General features: G+C 58.0%; 1 protein-coding gene across 3 annotated transcripts in view; it reads right to left on the bottom strand.

Moving 5' to 3' along the window:
- Nucleotides 1-19,149, bottom strand: part of PACSIN2 (protein kinase C and casein kinase substrate in neurons 2) — a 93,497-nt gene that overhangs the window by 59,224 nt on the left and 15,124 nt on the right. Inside the window, exon 1 of one of the 3 annotated variants that reach the window (XM_075553530.1) lies at nt 9,479-9,645. The exons of the other annotated variants lie outside the window; for them this stretch is intronic. The gene's annotated coding sequence lies outside the window, so the exon portion shown is untranslated. Of the gene's footprint in view, nt 1-9,478; nt 9,646-19,149 lie in introns of those variants that run through there. 3 annotated transcript variants of the gene reach the window in all.

Here is a 19,149-nt window from a genome sequence, read left to right as displayed (position 1 = left end):
TAGACTTACAGACTCAAAACCCACAGGGACAGCTCCACCCTGCCTGCCGGGCCCGCTGTGAGTCGGCATCGGCGGGGTGGCAGAGTTTGGGGTTTTGTCTTCTTTTGGGGGGTCTAGACCATCGGGTTAGAAAAGCTCCCGCTACAGCAGCCTTAGATCCCCTGGCTTGTTAATTACGCTGCCAAAGGCAGAGCGGGACCAGCCAGAGGGGGCTGGCCAAGAGCTAACCAAAACTGCGACCGACCGAGGGGAGAGAGGGTGGGGCTCGTTCTTATTTTCAAGTACAAACCTCCTGCCTGCAAGAGAAGCTGTGGGTGGTAGCTGCACCCCTCTCTCCATTTGCATACACATGCCCTGACCCTCACGGACCCCAGTGCAATCTGATTACCAGGAAGGAAGGCCTACAGCGCAGCTGGCTAGCAGACCTGCTGAACCGCAAACAGAAACTCGAGTGGGGGGGGGGGGGGGCTTCTAGGACCCTTGCCTAGGCAGCCCTGAGACCGTCGGGATACACAGAGCCCACTAGGTGACAGCTTAACAGGAGAGGATGCTGGCTGGCACCGAGGGTCCCGGCATGTCCACACCTGGAGGGCGTTTGGGGCAATAGGTGATCCTATAAAAGCAACCCACTTACCAACGGAGGCCGCGGTCTGAGTTGGGGAAAAAACAAAAACTTGCTAGTTAGGGTTACCAACACCGAAACCAAGCACAATGCCATGAAGTTGATTAGGCCGGGCCTGCCGGAATTAGGAGGAGTGGGGGCCAAGGGAAGGGAGCCCTACCTTTGCAGCTCTAGAATTATGACTGCCAAGGTAACGATTAAATATGTATGGGCAGCCGCTCAGTGATCGAGCAACACAACCTTGCGACTCAAGGGGAAATCACAGCAGGCCTCTGGAGAGGGGGATTCAGAGTGGGGTGATGGGCCCTGAGAATCTGGGGGTACCCACCTGGAAGGCCCAGCCACAGGGAAAGCAGGTCCTGTCCCTTTGCTCTCTGAGTGCCACGGCGGAGTTTGCACAATGGGCCTGGCCGGTTAGAGAGGAAACAGCAGCCTGCAATGGACTCACAGGGGGAGGAAACCCCTCTTCTCTACGATGACCATTTATTTACTGGCCTCGCTGCCCAGTGAGTCACATACACAGCCAGTAGGTCTTTACCTGAAGCCCTAACATAACCGAATGTACCCTGTCCTAATAGACACAAGGCGTGCACCTGGGTTCTCACACCAGGACACACAGCAGAGACGCGGTCTCCCTGGGGTCAGGCCAACAACTCGTCCCCAGGAAAAGCCCTCACCCTGACCTCCCGGCCGGCACTTGGCTAAGGCTGACCTGGCTGAGCAAGGGAGCTGTCCACAGGTCACTCACTGGGTCACTGTCCCCTTGCCACAAGGGTCCACCTTCAGGGCAGCATCCGCCTTGCTCGGTGGAAGCCGCCAGCTGCCGCTGCCGCTGCCTAACTTTCTGGGGCGTCCGTCTGTCCCTACCTGCCTCTGCAGCCCTGCCGCGCCTGTCCTCACCCCCGCCCCCCTCCCCCGCAATGCTGGCTCCCAGCCCAGCTCTCCCAGCTGATTTCATCATTTCCGGTTGGCTGCCAGAGGCATCCCTGCAGCCGACAAGAGAAGGTCATTCCCACCAAGACAGATGTCCTGCACGCCTGCCCCGGCCCTTGGCCCTCACCCTTTCTGCATTGAGGATCCTTCTGCTTCCGAGGGGAAAAAAAACAGAGGCCCCCGGGTCGCCCCCAGACCTGAGGAGCCAGGCATCAGAGCATCAGGAGACAGGGACGTACTTGTAGGAGCTAATCCTACGTTTCACTGCGTCTTGTGACTGCACATATCAAGGGCCTGCGTCCCCAAGGTGAGCCTCCCTGACCATACCTGCCTGCCCACCCCCAGGGATGCCCCAAGGAAGCGGTGGAGGCATGCACGGGGCAGTTCCCAGGAACGTGCTGCTTGGGCCAAAGAAAGCAGCTCAAATGGCCACGGTGCGGAGAAGTAACACTAGACAGACAGACGTGCAAGCGGACCTGGGGACAGGATGACCAGACTCTACCCCCACCCCACCCCACCCTCCGGCCACACACACACAGTAAAGCAAAGATCACACGGGACAGTGAGTCTCGTGTACACATTGCTTTCTGTGTAAAAATCACGGGTACACTCTATCAAGCGTGCAGCAGAGTGATGAGGCAGTGTGGAGTGTCCTAGATCGACTCTGGGCCCGTGTGGCCCCAAGGGACACAGAGACAGGAGGTGAACACCTGCTCTGGGGACCCGGCACCGAGCACAACTTGCTCCACGTGGGACTGGGACACACCTACCATTTGTGGGGGCAAAAAACCCAAACAAACCAGTATCTTCAGCATGCGCAACAAGACGGGTGTGCCTGTCCCCTACTGACCCGCATCCTCACTACCCACAGGAATACCAAAGTGGGACGTTAACAAGTCATCGAGCAAAATGTGGCCTGGGAACAGCAAGAAAGGGCCGGTCAAAGGACTCCTCCTTCCAGGATCCTGTGCTTAGAAAGGTCACCAAAAAACCAACAAAGCAAAGGCCACATGCACCTGTGACCAGGTGGGCTGATGTCTACAGTAGCTCACACTGCCACACACACACACAGACACACCGAAGCCAGAGAGCAGCAGCGCTAAGTCAACGATCAGCTCAGCGCAGGTCAGGCCCCAGCTCCTCTCGGCGGGCAATGTCATCAGCCTCCAGGGAGGACTCCCGCTTGCTCCCCTGGCTCTGCACGGGAGCTGAGGGCCTAGGGGGTCACAAAGGTCGCTCTGTCTGGTGGTGGGCAGGACAGCTGGAAGGATCTGAGCTGTGGGTCCAGATGACACCTCCAGGTCTGTCAGTGCGCTGAAACCACAGCATGAAAGTGAGGTTCCCAAAGCCACCGGACCCCAACGTCACCAGTCAGTGACCTTCCGTGGCTCTCCAAATGGAAGCGATACAAACATCCGGTTGCAGGGTGGGGCCCTTTGAGGGGAGGGTGGCATTTGGTGCTGAAACTGGTATTTCCAGTTCCACCCGGCTCCTGTCACGGAGAACTTGAAACCAGCGGGCACTGATCCCTTAAACATTACCTCTGGGCAGAGCATAAAACTGGACGGTCCCTGGCCCGAACTGTTCCCCGTCGTGTCTGGGCAGACACTCGCGTGAAGAAAGTGAAAGGGCTTGAGCTGATAAATGCGAGAGGCCAGGTGTCCCACAGGCTAGGGGACACTTCCGGAGACAGGAAGGGCTGCCCAAAGGAGGGGCCCTAAGCTGGCCACCTGCCCACTCAAGTCAAAGGGACGAAAGGCACCGCTGAGGGCGGCACTGTCCAGGACCTTGCTCCTAGTCCAGTGGCTGCCAAGGGCTCACGAGCACAAGGGACGGGTCGCCAGGGCAGTGAATTATTTCCTGTGCCGCTTCCAGCCAAAGCCTCTTAACTCAGGTGGTTCTGAACCTTTCTCATGCCGCCCTTTCATAGTTTCCTCACGTGGTGGTGATCTCCCAACCATAAAGTTATTTTCATTGCTACCTCACCATTGTCATTTTGCTACTGCTATGAATCGGGTGACCCTGTGAGAGGGTTATTTGACACCCAGAGGGGGTCAGAACCCCCAGGTTGAGAACCATTGCTCTAACTCCTACCAAACCAACTCTCCCTGCATACACCTGGTAAGCAGGTGGGGGAGATTCTAATAGGATTCACCTGGGAAGAATTGTGAACAGGAGTCCCTGAAGTGGCACCGTGCTGTGTATAAACGAGCCCTCCGAGAAGCAGGAGGAGGGAGCTCATGACCAGCAAGAGCCAGGAGGGGAGCGCAACCTCTGGACCCGAGATCCCTGCCCAGTGAGCATCCTGGATCCAGGTGACAGCTGTACCCTCAGAGAAGCAGCAGCAGGACCAGGAGCCAGAGCAGGACACAGAGTGAGGGGCTTCCCAACCCTTGGAGGTCAAGCTGAGGGCTGTTGGGCAGGTGGCTGGCTTGTGGAGTTGGGGGCCTCTGGGCACTTAATTAGGGAAGTTGGACTCGCTGGCCCACAAAAGTGGAGTGGAGTACCTTCCCGCTGAGGTTTCCTGGAGTGGGGTGCCTCTGGGCACATAATTCAGGGAACTGGGTTTTCTGACCCACAGGCTTGGGTTCGAAGCCTTGGGGCGGAGGCTTATACTGCAGCTCAGTGTTAAGCATTTGGGGGCATTTATAAGCACACCTGAAACTTTGTAACACTGACAGACAACTCAACCTTGAGCACTTCTCACTGGGATCACAGTTTGTGAACAAACCCTTTAACCAGGGTGTGGGAGCTATATAATCATTTATCAATTTGAGGATTCAGAGTGTAGGGGTGGAGTCTAGCTTGTCAATCAGATCATAATAATGAGGTCTCTGTGTGGGCATGGCCTGCTCCTGAGAATTCTGGGCACTCCCGTACTTCCTCATTGGAGGTGGGAGACTCTCTGCTCACTCCCTGGGAGACAGTGCAGCTGACAAGACACATGGACCCACCCTGATGCAGAGACCTCTGCCAGCGCTGAGATGTTTCCCATGACACTAGATCCAAAGACTTTCTACCCATTGGCCCGTGGTCTTCTACATTCGGCGTCACTGCATGTGTTTCGCGAGTCTGAAGAGGACTTTATAGATTGGTATCAGATATATGGCTAGTATTGGATTTATGGGCTTGCTCTGGACTGGGCTGGGATGTTTTCTCAATGTTCAACTGCTCTGGAACATAAATATAAATCTCTTTCTTATACACATGTGTGTCCAAGGATGTGTTTCCCTAGTCTACCCAGACTCACACACAGGGCTTGTGTGAGTTCTGCGGAGCCACTGCAATGGATATTGGAAACTAACGAGGGGAATTAGAGAACATCAATTAAGACTACACGGAGGCTCAGGAGACAGCCTCTCTGGTCAGATGGCTACTGTCCCGTGACTGTCACCAAGGGCCTGTGGGTCTTTAAGCCACTCTGTAAGAGAGGTGCCACTAGACCCCCGTCTTATAGATGGGACGCCATCGGACAACTCGACGGGCAAACCACCCACCCACCCAGGTAATCATGGCACAATGGGCTTCCAGCCCGGCCCCCATGGGTGCCCGTCTGCTTTCAGTTTTCTGTTGGGGGCGACTCCTAGTCGCTCCGTGTGGCAGGGGAGACCTGCCCCACAGGGTCCTTGGAGGCCAGCCTCATGGAAGTCAGTCCTTGTGTCTTTTTCCCACCGAGCAGCTCCGTGGCCGGGTCTGCCCCACCTGGGCAGCTCCTCCTCCTCCAAGCCATGGAACGGACCCAGAAGGGAAGGTGGGGAGGCTGGTCGCAGGTTGTGCAGGTAAAGGAGCCTCCCCCGGGTCCTGACACGCGGTGATCAGATGGCGCATTACAAAGAGGTAAGTACAAAAGTTGCTGCGAAGTCCGTTCTGGCTCAGGGGCCCCACGGGACAGCACAGGCCTGCCCTGTGGTTTCCAAGACACTCATTTCTCGAGGGGAAGACGGCCACATCGTCCCCCCCCCAAACCAATGACTTTTTTTGGTTAAGACCAAGAACCTAATGGTGCTGAACCCGGGCTGCTGGGGGTGGGGAGAGAATGCACAGCCCTCGCCCCTGCAGCCCCTTTCAATCAGAGGACAAAGACCCCACTGTCGCTCTTGATGGGAATAGAAAGTCCCGTCTTTCTCCCGAGGAGCAGCTGGGGGTTTCAAACTGCAGACCTTGCCGTCAGCGGCCGGAAGCCTAACTGCTACGCCACGAGGCTTCCAGAGCGTGGCGAGGAGGGGCTGTTAAACGGTCCTCAGCCTTACGCTGTGACATCAGTTGGGGTGGCCATGGTGCCCACGCAGTTAAGGCCCAGGCCGAGCAGCGCCTGTGTTCCTGGCCCACAGGGAGGGGCAGAGTTCGGGCCACTTCCTATGAACAAGAGCAGGCCCAGAGACAGCGAGGGTCATCACGTGGAGCCCGCTGCGGCAGCTCCCTTTGTGGTCGTGAGAACCACCATACAAACCAAACCCAGAGTGTGTGGCGCCGGCACAACGCGTGATCTTCAAAAGCGCCGCCGTCCTGGGACACGGGGCACGCGTGGGACACCGCCAGAGCCCAGGGAGGCCACAGAGGCCAGAGTAGGGGAACCGGGAGTCAGACACGGCCCAGGGCTTAGCCACCAACAGCGCACCAGGCTGCGTGACATTGGGGGGTGGGGGTCGTCTCTGCGTGAATCTTATGTTTCTGTGAATCTAAAACACAGCCAAAACGAATAGCTTATTACCCACCCAAATAGTCTGAAAGGATGTTCCCGGAGGCCCCTGCCCATGGTGAAGAGGTCTTCATTTTCCATTTCAGCGCCGGGAGGTGAAGCCAGAGGAAGGAAAGTCACTGGACAGGCCTCCCCAGAGCCGACAGTGTCCTTGTCCTAGTTGTAGATGCCACCGAGGCAGGTCTGACAGCGACCCAAGGAACCACGGATGGAAACACTGCCCGGTCCTGCACCGTCTCACTAGGGTCCCCCTGCCTGAGCCCGAGGTTGAAGCCACAGTGTCTGTCCGTCCATCTCGTCGAGGGTCTCCCTCTCCTTCGCTGCCCCTCTGCTTTACCGAGCATGACGTCCTCCTCCAGGGACTGGCCTCTCCTGACGATACGTCCAAAGTCCACACGCAAGAAGTCTCGCTGTCCCTGCCTCTAAGGAGCGTTCTGGCCATGTGAGCACTGAAATGAAGGCAGGCCTGTGGGGCCTCGCGGCCACGCAAGGTGGAAGTGGCCATACCCCATACACACGGAGACTGTGACTGTGCCCCCCAGCAGGGCAGAGCATACCGTGGGACGTTTCATCTAGAAAAGAGGGCTGGGCTCAGAGCCCAGTGGTGGCCACCACTGAGTCCACAGCTGCCTGGGACTTCCAGGGAAGGTGGATCTCTTTGTAAGGGGGTGCTGATGCGGACTGACTGTGGCTCTGCCTCATCCCGCCCGTGCAGGTGCACTCACGGACGCACACCTGTGTGCATGGAGCAGGCGCACTCACGGACGCACACCTGTGTGCATGGAGCATGCGCACTCACGGATGCACACCTGCGGGCGCTTGCGCTGAGCACCTCACCAGAGGCTGGGGCCCGCATCCGGCCTCCCCCATGCCCCTGGCCCCTACCCCTACCACATGGGCGTGCTTGCTCACAAGATCCCCTGCCACCTGTGAGAATCAAGAACGGGTCTCGGTGTGCGGCCACCCACCCCAAGCCAGCTTCTCGGCCGCCCTGCAGACACAGTGGCGGCCGGGGGCGTGTCTCAGTCACCACTGAAGTAAGACTGCCATATGAGCCAGGCGATGCTTTAAATGGAAGCGAGGAAGAAAGGGGGTACTGTGTTCTTCAGAGTGGGGTCGTCCCAGTGAAAACCAGCCGCCCCCCATAGCGGGCTCAGGCTGGAGCCCCTGCACATGTCACCCACGCTCTGCCCACCAGAGCGCCGGCGGGTCAAGTGCACCCAGAGGCCCCTCAAAAGACAGGTCTGGCAATCTCCGTCGGAACAATCAGCCCGAGACCCTCCCGCGCTGCCTGCCACACACGAGTTCCCACCAGCCAGAGTCGGTTCCCACTAGACGCCCTTCCTTGGGTGGCTGACATACTTGCGTCTCAGGACTTTGGAGCACACACTCGCCAATCTTGAGACAGACACGTCCCCGAGCCTCAGGCCAGGTTGGAGTCTCGGCTTCCGAGCCCAGGGCAAACAAGTACAGGCTGAGCAACAGCTGGGGGCTGGGAACCAGGTAGGGGTCCCCAGAGCCGCAGAGAAGCCAGCAAAGGGCAGACCTGAGATGGGCAGCGGTTGTCCCCAGGCCCCAGAAGCTAGACATGCGACAGCCCATGGGACCCCAGAGGGCGGGAAAAAGGAAAAGGGGGTCCCACAGAGCAGATAAGCTTGGGAGATGCCCCCTAAAAAGGAGAAGAGAAGGCCCGCTGAACTCTAACTGGCCCTCCAAACTGCAGCCCCGAAATGGCATGCCACCTCCGTTCTCATCAGTGGGGTTCCCCCACCCTGGGCAGCTTCAAGATTTTCCCGTCCGGGTCTGGAAGCTGCTTGCCAAACACAGCTCACAACTTCCCCTCTGAATTTCGCAAGCCCTGCCCCAGCGGCCTCTTGCTCCACAGCCCACCACCGGCGTCACGCATCACACAGGCGGCTTCATCCACCCCTTCTCTGAGCACGCTCTCACACTGGAAGTGCTCCGGAGGTGCCTTGAAATCACATGCCTGCCGGCTCCTGTGTGTGCCACCTGCAGAGGTACCTTGGCTGGTAGGGCCTCCGTCCTCCAGCACCCCTCGGATGGGCCGCCCACCTGGATGCCCTAGCACCTAGCCAGGAGCTCGGCACCCAGGGGAAGAAGAAAGGAGGGGACCTATCTCACCCCCAGGCACACACGGCACATGGGGCTCGGGTGCTGGCTCTCAGAAGGGGGACCCTCCTCCCCCAAGCCCCCTCCCATCTCAGCCTTACCTTCCTCCAAAGCCTGGCAGACCACCGGTGTCCCATGAGCGAGTCTCCCCCCCATCACCAGTGATGAGGTACAGTGAACACACAGCTGGTTCACCGAGAGGTGGGCATCTTTCTCACCCACCCACCTCTCTTCCCCGGGGCACCAGGCACTCATCTGTTGAGTTTGAGTCCATTCCTCACCCACCTGATCACCTGTGCAGGACTGAGATAACTACTCACAGGACCCTGCAGGACCAGCCGAAAGGGTTCCCCATCTCCCACGCCACAGCTGGTGGGTTCCGGCTGCCCACTTTGGGTTAAGAGCTGAGCACTTTAACCAGTGCTGCCACCGGAAGCCAGGGCAAATCCTCCCTGGAGGAGACAGCTCCAGCTTGGCCCTGGGGATGGATATCGATCTCTCCCTCTCCCTCCCTCTCCCTTACTCGCTGTGAAAACAGGAATCCGGAACGTCAGCCTGGGGGCTCCAGGCAGGAGAAGTGCCAGGAAAGGAAGCGCGAGGGCAGGAAAGAGGCGCTGGAATTCAAAAGCGAACGTGCTCCATCTGGTAGGTTTCAGAGAGCACACACTGCCCTTGCTAGAGCTTCCAGAGAGAGCCCTGCTGGCCCGTGCAGCAGCACAGCGGGTGCTCAACCAGCGGGAGTCGCCGGGTCCAAACCAAACTCACGGCCATTAAGTCAGTTCAGACTCACAGCAGCTCTACAAGGCAGGAGAGAGCAGCTCCTGTGGGTTTCCGAGACTGTAACTTGTCCGGGGAGTGAAAAGACTCATCTTTCTCCCGCCGACCTTGCAGGTAGCAACCCAAGGAGGGTAAGCCATCAGCCCCAGAGCTCCTTCCTGACTACAGGTCAATGTTGCTGGGTGCCGTCGAGTGGGCCCTGAGTCCCACAGAGTACAACACTGCGCGGTCCTGCACCGTCCTCACAACTGCCCGATGTCGGATGCCGTGTGTTGCTGCAGCCGCTGTGTGAACTAACCCATCTGGTCGGGGCCTACCTTGGTCGCCGCTGCCCCTCTCTCTATTGATCCAGCGCGATGCCCTCCCGCAGGGCCTGGTCTCTCCGGAGGACGAGGTGACACAGCACTGTCCCCGTGCACAGGACTCTGCGTCGGAGAGCTGTGTCCGTAAAGACAGCGGCCAACAGAGCAGCGCTCTCGGGTTGACTCGTGGGCTCTGGGGAGCAGGGAGATGGAAGAAGTGAGAGACCGGCGTGTCTAACGCAGCTCTGAGCTAGAACCGCAGGAGGGGAAAAAAAGGGAGGATAAGAAAGACAGTCCACAGAGACGCGCAGAATAAAAGAAGAAAGCAGACAGGAAAGTGGGCGGTGCTGCTGCTGTTCCACAGGTGCTCGACTCAGTGCCGGCCTGCGCTGTCCTCCCACCTGTGACGGATGAGCCCGCTGTTGCAGTGGTTAAGTAGCCAGAATAGGGACTGGGGGTGGGGGAGGCCCCCAGAGGAGGTTGGGATGGAAATCAGGCAAGCATTAAGCATCTATGAGGACCCCTTAACCGGTCACGCTCCAATTCAAGCCCCCAGCCAGGTGGGCAGTACACCTGGGCGACCCAAACTAGGCCCAGGTGGGCTTCATTCAGCCAATGGGGTCAACCAATACTTTGGCCCACGCCTCCCCAGGCAGAGGTTTGAAATACCCTGGCAGCAGGAAGGCCATCCTCTTTGTACCCTAGGGGCGGGTCGGAGGGGGCCTCTCTTCTCACTTACTCTCCCCACAAACCACCCCCAGCACTTGCTCTCTCTGGCCTCAGTGCCGCAGGTGCGGTGCACTGTCCCACACTCGCACGCTTCCCTGAAATCGCAGGTACTCTTTTGAGACTGTAAAACCTGAAACTTGCTCCGTTCCTCATCAAAGCTCACCGGGATCACCAACAGTCTTCGGCGTGAATTTTTCTCGTGTGAAGCCGAGAACTGAGGTATCACCCACTGAGAAGCCTCACACAGCCCCGTGTCCATCGTGTCCTCTGGGCTGTACCCGACAGGAGGTCCTCCTCCAGGGCAGGCCACTCCTCATCACGCATCCTTGGAGGCAGTAGAAAAATCTACATCTAAAGGCATGACCGGCGATGGCGTGTCCCCGGGGAGTCTGCATGTCAGCAACCCCAAAAGATGCACACACTCGCTGAACTTGCCAGCGCCGAGAAAGGGTGCCAAGCCACTGTTTAGAAAAGAACACCAGCCATCTGCTTCCTTACACAGGGAACCTCACGGGTTGGTCCGAAAATGTTGGAGGGAAAACAAATTCTCAAGCCTGACTGAAAAACACCTGGAGGAAAAGGTGAGGGGGCGGGGCCTACTGACCGCAAGAAACACCAGTCACACTCACGGGCACCGGCTTGGTGCCGACTCACAGTGACCCTGACCCTTTAAGGTCAGGGTGCAACTGCCCCTGTGTTTGCAAGACTAACTCTAGTTTTAGGAGTAGAAAGCCCTGTCTCTCTCCTAAGGAGCAGCTGGTGGTTTTGAACTGCAGACAGCCCAACACGTAACCACTACACCACCAAGGCGCCGACGTGAGACAGGGAGAGTACCTAAAAAGGGCAAAAACATATCAATATGGGTTTTTTTTCCCCAAACATCTGTTAATATTGGGCTGCTTCCAGCACATGTGGGGCCCATATGTGCAGAGTGGAACTGCTGCAGAGACGGTCTCACGGCGGTGAATGTGGGGGCAGGGCGGGCACCTCACCCTGCAGGCGGGCAGACTGGGAGACCTCACTGTCCCAGGGGGATAGGCCTCGGACCGCCACACAGCAACAGTGCCACCAATGTGGCCTTGTGAGATGGTGCATCCACTTCGAAGGCTCAATCGCTTGCCCCCAGCTGTGGGGGCGGGTGTGGAACATGAGCGAAGCTGAGGGCTCCTCTCTTGCACTCGGACACACACACGGGTCTTTGTTCACTGCAGTCACGGGGGTCAGGAAAGCTGGCTGCTTCCGGCAGGAAAGGCGAGCAGGAGGTGCCATGGAGGGACACAGGGTGACAGACAGAGGGCCCCTCCCTCTGCTAGCTCCGCAGCGCAGCCTCCAGAGCACCGCAGGGTCACCACCGGGCCCGCAGCCTGTCCCTCAAGCAACCCTGAGTCCCAGGGCTCAGCAGGGGACCCCTTCACGAGGAGGCCCCTGGCTGCTCAGAAGGGCCACACCCCAGCTTGTACCTGAAACGCCCTCCCCAGGTGACACCTAGATGTGTGAGGTGCCAGGGTTCGCTAAGTGACCCTTCATGAGTGGGCACCCGGTCCGCCTGCTCTTCAGAAGGTCCACACACAGCACAGTGGTCCTGGAAGTCACCCGGTTTTAACACCAAGGTGGTCACACAGGCAGGGCCCCAGTGTGTGATGTGGACGCCGTCAGACATGCTGTGGGATGGAGCAGGTGTGCTGGCCGCTGGGGTCTCCCGCGAGGACTGTGGGGGCAGCCAGGGGGGTTGAGCCTGACCGATGTGCCTGTGACATGTGCAGTGGCCGTTTCAGCTGCACGTCCCCTGAGCAGCTGGGGTGCCTGCCTGCTCTGTGGCCACTTCTGGGCCCATCTCATGACTGCCACGTGGCTTGCCTGACAAGGCATCTCCCGCTGGGGGGTCTTGGGTCCTCGGTGAAGCTGCCCCTGGGCTTCTTCACATCCCACCTGGGAGCTCTTATTCTTCTGGGTCGGTGGGAGGAGGGACAGCCCACTGACCCCACACAGCAAGATGAGTGTCCATAGGAAGTTGAGCTTAGCCTGGGGCTGCCACTGCTGCCCTGGGGTCCACCACAAGGCTCCACTCCAGTCAAGGTGACCTCAATGTGTCCCTGGTCTTGAGACCACATCACTTTCCTTGGCCAGTGGCAGCGGCTCCCTAAAGTGACCATCCTGGATGGGCAAGCAGTGCTGGGTGGCACTGGAGCTCACCCCAGGGCTTCTGGTGGTACTGGGTGGGGTGACCCTGCAGGGTTCCAGGGCTTTGTTAGAGCCCATCCCGTGTGTGTGTGCGTGTGTGTGTGCGTGTGCATGTGTGTGTGACATATGCACCCCCTGTGCTCATGTGGAACTTATACACTGACCCAGAAGCAGCAGGCTGAACAGCACCAGGGCAGGTTGCAGGGTTTCCAATCAGGGAAGGTGTGTGTCAGGGCTGCACCCTTCCCCCATCCTCGTCCCCTCCAGAGCTGCGCTGTATGAAGCAGCAATGTGGCGCCGGGGTCCGAGGGAGGCTCTTTCACAGGCTGCAGTGTGCAGGGGGCACAGCCCTGGCGGCAGAAAGCGAGAGGAGGCTGGAGGTGCCTCCTCATGAAGACCAGAGACGACAGTGTTCGGTGTGGGTGGTTACGCCGCCACAGAATCAGTTAAATGCCGCCTGCCCTGCGCCTGCCTCACGTGGCTGCAGTCACCGCGTCGATGCGTCCCGTCCTGTCCTGTCGAAGGTCTTCGCTTTTCCACTGCCCCTTCGCTTTACCGAGCGTGATGGCCTCTCTGGAGTCAGGCCCCTTCTGACCACACAAGACAGAGCACGCAGAACAGACAGTCGCCTGTCCTCACTCCCAAGGAGCAGGTCGGCTCCGTGCTGGGTGTACATTGCTCTTGCTGCTCCATCAAGCCCTCCCTGAGGCCTCCCTGGGCGCCCACTGTGCCAGCCTCTGCAGCACCCAGCCCAGGAGGGTCAAATGGACCCAGGAAGGACGGGGTCTCCCCACAGCCTCAGGAGAGCGGTGCACGTGAGAGGCGGCTCCCCAGCTCTGTGCCCTCGTGCCGTGGGAACGTGGGGGCAGAGGCTGGCTCCGATCCTGCCTCCTGACCCGCGGACTCTGTGACTCTGCATAGGGGCCTGACCTCCCTCTGGGTCATCATTTTCTCCACGGGCTCAACTCCGTGCCAGAGGACAGACAGTGGGACTCACTAATCCTGCCTCCTGCTAACTAAAGCAGAATCTGCCCCGTGTGAGACATTGGAAATCCGTTCAAGGCTGACACGTCCTCAGCTCACAGGCGTCTGGGTCTCTCGGGTTCTTTAACTACGGCAGCTCCGGTGACGGTGACAACCGTGTGGCCCTGAGAGGGCAGCAAGAGGCTCCCAGGTTCAGTGCCCAGGCCCTCTCTCCGGAAGTAACACCAAATGGCAGGGATGCATTCCAGGGCACGCTGCCAGCAAACATCCTCCGAATCACCCATCGTGACTGGTTCGCCCAAAGACTGCAAGGAATGGCCTCACAGCATAACACTGGGGAACGGGACAGAGATGCAGAAACTTAAATCCAGGGTCTAAAAGACGGCCAGAGAAGCAAGACGCTTCTTAACAGTCACCAGTCACCTACTGACTGAGGGATCAGCACTGACCTTCTGACTCCAAGAATCAGCAGCCGGATCTGCTCATTCACAAATGTCAGCCTCTCCTATTTACTAGCACAGAGCACACACACACACACACACACACACCGCCGCCGCCGCCACCGCCTAGCGCCGAGCCCAGTGTGAGTCAGCCACCACATGTGAGAGGTGTGGGGCGGATGTGGACCGCACACTGGGCAGACCAGAGCAGGATGCTGAGCCGTGGGCTTTGAAGGGTGAGCAGGAGTCCAGCAGGCAAAGATGGGAAGACCACAGCGTTCGCAGCAGGGTTTGTGGGAGCACCCGAGGAGGGGACTTGGCAGGAGAGGAGGCTAAAGCAGAGGCCAGGGCACAATTGTGGTGGCCATTTGATGTGCAGCCGCAGGAAGCCCTCAAACATCCTGGGTCTTGTCCCATGGGCCCCTCGCTGGATGAGGAATGAGGACCCAGGAAAGAGTCCCTTGTCAGTCTGTCACCAATGCGTTAAAGAACAAAGTGTCTCCCTCGTCGCTCACCCCGGGAGCGGGGCCCAAACACATCTAGCCCCTCCCTGCCTCAGGGCCTCACCTGCAAAATGGGCACATTCCGTTGACAGGGCCGGGACATCGGGGGTCTTTCCCTGTGCGGAGAGGAGCCCTCACGGTGCAGTGGTTATGAGTGGGGCTGAGATCCGCATGGTCGGCAGTTGGAAACCACCAGTAGCCCTGAGCGAGACGGCCTGGGCTCTCTACTCCCGCACAGTTACAGGCTGGGGAACGTGAAGGGGCCACTGAGTCGGCACTGACTTGATGGGGGCACTTTCTGCGGACACACAGCGAGTCCACGAGTCAGGAAGCAGCGCAGGCGGCACCTCCTCCTGTGCAGACAGGGCACACTGGCCGACACAGGCGTGCCGGTGCAGAGGACTCCCCCCAAGGCCATGTCCACTGCCTGGGCCCAGCACAGGCCCAGAGGGCTCACTGTCCCCTCGCTGCACTCCACCTGGCAGACCTCCCTCCCCAGTTACGTCTGGAAATGGGACAGCGCACAGAGGCCTTCTAAGCAGAAAGTGCAGAGCTCTGGAAACCCTGCAGAGCCCCCAGTGTCTGCCGCAAGTGCTAGCTGGTGGCAGAGCTACAGAGGAGCTGAGTACACACACACCACACCACACCACACCACACCACAGGCCCGCTCATGAAGGGAGGAGGCTGTGGGGTCTCAGCCGTCAACTCTGGGTTTTTACTGTGGTGCCCTCCACACTTGGGGGCTTCTCAACAAGCAGTGCAGAAACGAGTGGAAGTAGATGAACAAGCAAACCTCAATCCATCCCCCACGCCGTAACTCAGAAGGGCCCGTCGGCCCAAGTGGTAACCAGAAAGCTGCTCGGAGAAAGCGCCCGCGGCTGACCCTGGGTCAGGTGGCCATGCTTGCTGGGGCAACAGCCACCAGGACTCAGCGAGAGGGAGAAGACGGGACGGACACACAGGGAGAAGGGACTCCCGTCCACACGAGAAAGAAATACGGAACTACCAGCAAGTCCCAAGATGAAGTCATCAAGCAAAAACCCAGTCTGGAAACGGCAAACTCTTTGGGTGGATACATCACCAAGGGCGACATACAAAGGGGAATCCACAACTGAAAGCTGCTCGGCACCAGCAGTCCTTCCAGAACTGTCCACCAGAGCCACCAGGAGACGGCCCTGAACTCACCGAACCAAAAACCAAACACGCTGCCACCGAGATGATGCCGACGCGCGGTGGCTCTACAGGACGGGTAGAGCTGCCCCTGTGGTGTCCAGACGGCAACTCCCCATGGGAGTGGAGAGCCTCGTCTTTTTCCCAGGAGTGGCTGGTGGGTTTCGAACCGCTGAGCTTGTGCATCGCGGCCCAGTGTGCCACCGGCCAGAGCTCCTCTGCAGGCTTATTACAGCAGGACTGAAGTGAAGGCGGCACCAGCACATCCCTCGACGCTCGGATGTCAGTGGCCGGTGGGGACACACGGTGACACAGTCACCTGGACGTGTTCTGACGGCGCTAAAGGAGTGCCTGGCTGGTCACCAGCTGCTCCACGGCGGGCATTTGCCCCAGAGAGGAGTGCGGGTCCAGTCAGATGTGGGCACAGGGGTTCGTGTGCCCAAGCCTCCAGCAGACAGTCCATCCAGAGGAGAGTGGGCACGCAGTGCAGCCAGAGCGGAGCTGACACATGCCCCAGCCGGGATGACTCCCCTCTGAGCACAGTGGGCAGCGCCTTCACAGGAAGTTCCAGACATGGGGGTGGGAGGTGGGGGAGAAAGGGGGGAAGGGAAAGAAAAGAGAAAGGCGGAGCTGATACCAAAGGCTGGAGCAGAAAGAAAATGTTTTGAAAGGGATCATGATGACATATGTACAGATGTCTACTGACACAATGGATCTATGGATGGATGGTGATAAGAGCCCCCAATAAAATAAAATTAATAAAAAGAAAAGAAAGTTCCAGAACCCGCAAACTCCTCTGTCAGAAATAATGCCTCGCAGGGGACACAAGAAGCCAGAGGAAGCTGTTGGCAGGGACCACATGAAGCTTCAGCCTCCTGGATGTGACTGCCCGCGCATCCGTTAGGACTCAGTCCAGTCCAATATTGCACAATAAAGGTTGCTGACTGCTCTGTTCCCCCCAACCTAGAACAGCCTTTAAAAACCGCATGGTCCACGCACTGGGCTGTTGACCCAAAGGCTGGACATTCAAGACCAGCTCAGAAGAAAAGCGGGAAACTTCAGTCCCACAAAACACCCTGGATCCATTCTGCAGCAACTGGTTCTACCAGATTCCCAACAACATTCCCTGAACAGACAGGACATCTCAGCACCAAAGACGTGGTTCTCAACCTTCCTAATGCCGTGACCCTTTCATACTGTTCCTCATGTGGTGGGGACCTCCCCCCCAACCATCACATTTTTTCCGTTGCTACTTCATCACTGTGATTTTGCTACTGTGATGAATCGGGTGACCCCTGTGAAAGGGTCGTTTGACACCCCCCCCAAGGGGGTGGAGATCCACAGGTTGAGAACCGCTGCTTTAGACTAATAAATAGTAAATGAGCTGCTGGGTGGCAGGTGCCCCTACAGGCATCCCCCAAGCTCCAGGCCCGCTGTGCGCATCTGACTGACAGGACAGTTGCTTCACACCCCAGGGCATTTTGCCACTCTCCAAAAGGACAAGAAGTCACAAAATAAATGTACCAGAAGGCTTCCCAGCTGAACAGTGAGAGGACTTCTTTCCTGGGGGGCAGTGGCCCCCTGACTAGGGGACTGGCCCCTGTCCACACTGAGGCTATTCGCTTAGGTTTTCTCAGGCCAAAGTCTTGTTTCCCTGAAGTAGACACACACCTTGAGCCCCACAGAGACCCAGGTGCCGCCTGGAGTCCGAACAGCGGCCTGGACAGTGCACACAATCCCAAAGGTCGAAAGCAGCCAGCCCTCCTCTCGAGCTGCCGGCTGGTTGCGGGGTTAAGAGCAGCTGGGCAGGGATGGGCTGTGGGGGATGGGCTCACAACGCACATGTGGGGGCTCTGGGCAAAGCCCAGGACCCTCCCACCAGGCAGGGCCACCGAGAGGACCGGACCTCCTCAAGTGGACAGGCACAAAGAGCAGATGTGTCCAGAGACACACATGAATCCATGTGCAGCATCCCACCCAGAGATGGCCCTCACATGCATGTGTGCACGCACACGCACACACACTCACTCACAAAGGGCTTCCAAAAAGGTTCATGGGAAAATTCCATGATCTTGTTATCTCTTCTTTCCACCCACTTTGTGAAGCCCCTCACATATAAGAGCCTCTCGGTGACTACACTGCCTGCCATGTGGTGAGCCCGTTCTTGAATAAGGAAGATAGATATTCAACTTCTGGGGAAACCCAGCAGCTGGAGAATGGAGACAGCCTAGGGCACGTGGAGGAGGCTACCCAGAAATCCCCGAGGAACAGCTATGCATATTATTTATTTAATTTTTAAATTAAATGTGTCCAAATGACTCGAGAATTCCAGTAAAGTACCCCACCCCCCACCAAAAAAAAACCAAGAGTGTCCTGGAGTGAAGTCAAGTGCCTAAAGCAAAGGCAGGTGGCCCTGTGCTGCGGTTGGAATCCTCCAGGGTTCCTGACTCACAGTGACCCCACACACAACATCAGGGGGCACCACCGCTGCGTCCCGGCCCCCAGGACCGATCTGATGTCTGAGTCCCTTGTTGCGACTGCTGTGTCCGTCCATCTAGTCGAGGGCCTTCTTCTTGTCCGTTGCTCCTCTATCTACCAAGCATGAGTCCTTCTCCAGGGACAGGTCTCCCCTTAGGACAAGGGCAGTGTCGCCATGCTTGTGTCTTCGGAACACGCTGGCTCTACTTCTTCTGAGACAGAGCTGTTTGTTCGTTCGGCCGATAAAACTCAAAAAACAAACTCACCGCCATCACCGTCGACAGTTTGCGAGACTGTCACTGTATAAAAGCCTGGTCTTTCTCCCCAGGTGCGGCTGGTGGTTTCGAACCGCTGACCTTGTAGGTAGCAGCCCAATGGTCACCAGCACCCCACTGAGGATTCACTGTGGCCTGTACGAGCCCTGGTGGTGTAGCGGTTCCTACTCCCATCAAGCTCTCCAGTCTTGGAAACCCACAGGGCGGCTCTCCCCTGTCTGGTAAGGTCCCTGAGTCAGCATGGACTCAATGGCAATGAGTTTTCAGTGACTAACACCTTTCAGGTCTGTAATTAACACCCAAAGGAACATGCCACTCCCCTGTGAGCCTCAACCCAAAGGCATTAGGCTTAAGCTCCAGAAAAGCACCCTGAATTAAGTGCCCGGAGACACCCACTCCAGGAAGCCTCGGCCAAAGGGACTCAGCTCCACTTCCGTGGGTCAGCAGGTCCAGCTCCCCGAGCTAAGTGCCGGGAGGCCCCCACTCTGCAAACCAGCCTCCTGCACAACAGCCCTCAGCCTAACGTGCTCAGTGTGTCGGGAAATCCATCACTCTGTGACCTGCTCTGGCTCCTGGTCCTGCGGCTGCTCCTCTGAGGGTACAGCTGGATTTGGGAGAAAGCACTCCATTCCTGGCTCGTACTGGTAACGAGATCCCCACCCCCTCCTGCTTCTCCGAGGGCTCATTTTATAGGCAACAGGATACCACTCAAGGGAATCCTACTCTCAGTTACTCCAGGTGAATCCGATCAGAATCTTACCAGACCCATGCAGGGAAAGGTGCTTTGGTGGGAGTTAGGGGCTTCAGGTAGAAAAGCCACATTAACTAGTTTGCTGTCCCTGCAGGAGTCCCAGTGTCATAGGGATTAAAGCACTTGTCCACTAACCTGAAAGTCAGCTGTTCAAACCCACCAGCTGCTCTGCTGG

This window comes from Tenrec ecaudatus, chromosome 6 (genome assembly GCF_050624435.1).
Source record: "Tenrec ecaudatus isolate mTenEca1 chromosome 6, mTenEca1.hap1, whole genome shotgun sequence".
Lineage (NCBI taxonomy): Eukaryota > Metazoa > Chordata > Mammalia > Afrosoricida > Tenrecidae > Tenrec > Tenrec ecaudatus.
Note: the sequence above shows the minus strand (reverse complement) of the source record. Positions and strands in the feature narration are given on the sequence as shown.